Source organism: Panulirus ornatus, chromosome 40, assembly GCF_036320965.1.
Source record: "Panulirus ornatus isolate Po-2019 chromosome 40, ASM3632096v1, whole genome shotgun sequence".
NCBI lineage: Eukaryota > Metazoa > Arthropoda > Malacostraca > Decapoda > Palinuridae > Panulirus > Panulirus ornatus.
This window is the reverse complement of record NC_092263.1, coordinates 1,271,639-1,276,424: the sequence shown is the minus strand read 5'-3', so window position 1 is coordinate 1,276,424 and position 4,786 is coordinate 1,271,639.

The window sequence follows — 4,786 nt, the reverse complement described above, 5'->3', positions numbered from 1 at the left end:
CGTTACTCACTCGATCAAACCACCTCACACCACACATTGTCCTCAAACATCTCATTTCCAGCACATCCATCCTCCTGCGCACAACTCTATCCATAGTCCACGCCTCGCAACCATACAACATTGTTGGAACCACTATTCCTTCAAACATACCCATTTTTGCTTTCCGAGATAATGTTCTCGACTTCCACACATTCTTCAAGGCCCCCAGAATTTTCACCCCCTCCCCCACCCTATGATCCACTTCCACTTCCATGGTTCCATCCGCTGCCAGATCCACTCCCAGATATCTAAAACACTTCACTTCCTCCAGTTTTTCTCCATTCAAACTCACCTCCCAATTGACTTGACCCTCAACCCTACTGTACCTAATAACCTTGCTCTTATTCACATTTACTCTTAACTTTCTTCTTCCACACACTTTACCAAACTCAGTCACCAGCTTCTGCAGTTTCTCACATGAATCAGCCACCAGCGCTGTATCATCAGCGAACAACAACTGACTCACTTCCCAAGCTCTCTCATCCCCAACAGACTTCATACTTGCCCCTCTTTCCAAAACTCTTGCATTTACCTCCCTAACAACCCCATCCATAAACAAATTAAACAACCATGGAGACATCACACACCACTGCCGCAAACCTACATTCACTGAGAACCAATCACTTTCCTCTCTTCCTACACGTACACATGCCTTACATCCTCGATAAAAACTTTTCACTGCTTCTAACAACTTTCCTCCCACACCATATATTCTTAATACCTTCCACAGAGCATCTCTATCAACTCTATCATATGCCTTCTCCAGATCCATAAATGCTACATACAAATCCATTTGCTTTTCTAAGTATTTCTCACATACATTCTTCAAAGCAAACACCTGATCCACGCATCCTCTACCACTTCTGAAACCACACTGCTCTTCCCCAATCTGATGCTCTGTACATGCCTTCACCCTCTCAATCAATACCCTCCCATATAATTTACCAGGAATACTCAACAAACTTATACCTCTGTAATTTGAGCACTCACTCTTATCCCCTTTGCCTTTGTACAATGGCACTATGCACGCATTCCGCCAATCCTCAGGCACCTCACCATGAGTCATACATACATTAAATAACCTTACCAACCAGTCAACAATACAGTCACCCCCTTTTTTAATAAATTCCACTGCAATACCATCCAAACCTGCTGCCTTGCCGGCTTTCATCTTCCGCAAAGCTTTCACTACCTCTTCTCTGTTTACCAAATCATTTTCCCTAACCCTCTCACTTTGCACACCACCTCGACCAAAACACCCTATATCTGCCACTCTATCATCAAACACATTCAACAAACCTTCAAAATACTCACTCCATCTCCTTCTCACATCACCACTACTTGTTATCACCTCCCCATTTGCGCCCTTCACTGAAGTTCCCATTTGCTCCCTTGTCTTACGCACTTTATTTACCTCCTTCCAGAACATCTTTTTATTCTCCCTAAAATTTAATGATACTCTCTCACCCCAACTCTCATTTGCCCTTTTTTTCACCTCTTGCACCTTTCTCTTGACCTCCTGTCTCTTTCTTTTATACATCTCCCACTCAATTGCATTTTTTCCCTGCAAAAATCGTCCAAATGCCTCTCTCTTCTCTTTCACTAATACTCTTACTTCTTCATCCCACCACTCACTACCCTTTCTAATCAACCCACCTCCCACTCTTCTCATGCCACAAGCATCTTTTGCGCAATCCATCACTGATTCCCTAAATACATCCCATTCCTCCCCCACTCCCCTTACTTCCATTGTTCTCACCTTTTTCCATTCTGTACTCAGTCTCTCCTGGTACTTCCTCACACAGGTCTCCTTCTCAAGCTCACTTACTCTCACCACCCTCTTCACCCCAACATTCACTCTTCTTTTCTGAAAACCCATACAAATCTTCACCTTAGCCTCCACAAGATAATGATCAGACATCCCTCCAGTTGCACCTCTCAGCACATTAACATCCAAAAGTCTCTCTTTCGCACGCCTGTCAATTAACACGTAATCCAATAACGCTCTCTGGCCATCTCTCCTACTTACATAAGTATACTTATGTATATCTCGCTTTTAAACCAGGTATTCCCAATCATCAGTCCTTTTTCAGCACATAAATCTACAAGCTCTTCACCATTTCCATTTACAACACTGAACACCCCATGTATACCAATTATTCCCTCAACTGCCACATTACTCACCTTTGCATTCAAATCACCCATCACTATAACCCGGTCTCGTGCATCAAAACCACTAATATATATATATATATATATATATATATATATATATATATATATATATATATATATATATATATATATATATATATATATATATATATACGCAAATTTGAGATACGGGCAACACACGTCTAAAACATACATATAGACACACAGCCAGACACACACACACACACACACACACACACACACACACACACACACACACACACACACACACACACACAGAACAAATAGTACACACAAATAGAGAGAGATGGGTGTGTTAACTAGTAGAAAAAGATGAGTATGTGGACTGGTAGAAAGAGATGGGTATGTGGACTGGTAGAAAGAGATGGGTGTGTATGTGGACCGTGCGTTCTTGGGTTCCCAGGAGGCATTCCATTCCATCCTAGACAGAAGACGGGAAGAGGGAAAATCATCTCTTAGACATGCAGGCAGGCCTGCAGAGTGGGAACCGAATATCATCATCGCTCGCTAGAAAACAAAAGACACACGTCAGAGACGCGTTTCCAGAGCGGATGGCAGTAAACAGTAGCGATGCACGGGAGCGTGAGCAGGAGGTGGGTTCCTCCTCTCATTCCTAGTCTGTGTGAACGCCTTTCCACAAGGACTGGAATGACCAGGAGCACGACAGCAGCACCTTCACAAATCCCATATCTCCTTGTCAGGTACAGGACCGATGAGGTTCGAGCGCCCCCCTCCAGCTACATTACAAAGCAGTGATGGTTGACCACAGTCTTAGCTGGTGTCGTCGTAAGTACCATCTTTCACGTGATGAATTATAGGGAAGCTCTGTGTGAGAGGGAGGGGTAGATGGGGAGGGTTGTTGACCCACCGTCCAGCCCAGCGTCAGAAGGCCATATTAGGAGAACAGTAGAAGGAGCACTTGTTCCATCTGGGGAGGGACGTAGATGACTGCAGGTAAACACCTGGACGACAGAATGTGCAAAACAATAGTCACATAACTTGTCAGACCTGAAGTGAAGTTTGTAGCTCATTCTAGTGAAGATTTAAAGGGGGAGGGGGAAATAATAAGGACTGTACGTGGAGGAAGGGAGCTGAGTAAGGGAAGAATTACTTCTTGGAACTGATTAATGGAGCTTGAAGTCAGGAAGGGGAGGAGAGCAAGGGGAATGAAACAGGACAAGGAGTAAGGAGCGAGAGAAGACGACATGAAATGAATTATATATTATTTGTGTGGTACACGATATTTGTTTACCTTTTACGTCGTAGGCTTTGAATACAGTGGAAAGTCCCTCTCGATACTAGGCCTTTAATAAAAGAGACATAAACTTAAACGCTAGAATTACATAATAAGTAAAGAGAAGGGAGAGGAAATATGAGAATTTTGGAGGATATGAGAAAATCTTCTCCTTTAAAAATGAGCAGGTGTTAGGTGTTGTGAAAGACATGCGATGGTAAAACAATTCCAAGCTTTAGCTGTGTAGGGAAAGAAAGAGACGACACAACGGCCCACCCTTGAGTGTGGTCGGTGGATACAGAGTGATAATGTGATGTTACAGGTCGTCGAGTATTCCATAGTCTCGAGTATGAAGAAGGCACGCAGGTAGGTAGCCAGTTCTTGGGCGTAGAAACCAAATTGATATCTGATGGAGGAGGAACAGTTCTGCTGCGCTGGACAAGTAAAGTCAGATTGGGAAACTCGACATAAAACAGATAACGATATACTCAATGTTAAAGAGATTTGGCCCTAATGACGAAAGAGCTTCCTCCCCGCATCAAACAAATGGGTAATTATAGATTGGCAATTACACACATACACCGCCCATATACACACACAGCCTGAAATATCAAAAACATATACACAGATATACTTCAACACATATGGACACCAACATAATCACAAATAAACAGACTTGAACACGAGAGATTCATATATACACACATACAAGTACACAAGGAAGCACACACACACATAAACAAACACAATAACAAAGGCTCATACTCTGTGACCTTCTCGTGCCCAGGTTCGACTCCCGGACGGGAAGGTATGCTCAGAGCCAACCCAGCTGTTCATCCTCTTCTTTGGGGCTGGTTAATGAATGGGTACTTGGAATGAGCGGAGATTCACACACACACACACACACACACACACACATATATATATATATATATATATATATATATATATATATATATATATATATATATATATATATATATATATATATATATATATATATATATATATATATATATATATATATATATATATATATATATATATAATATATATATATATTCCCTGCTCCAGGAAGAAGTGCAGCCTTGGCTTACAGGATCCTCTGGAAAGAGATCCTTGGAAACACTAGTCATCTCGCTTAGAAAGGTCACTGGGGTATTGATGACTGAAAGAAAATGGGCGAACAATGGGAGTTATTTAGGAACAAAATAACTTATATGTGCGAGAGATGTATACGGCACGCGGGAGGCGGGATGTGGGCATGTTCGAAAGAGTCATGAATGGTGAGGTGAGGGTATGAATTTGTTAACGAGA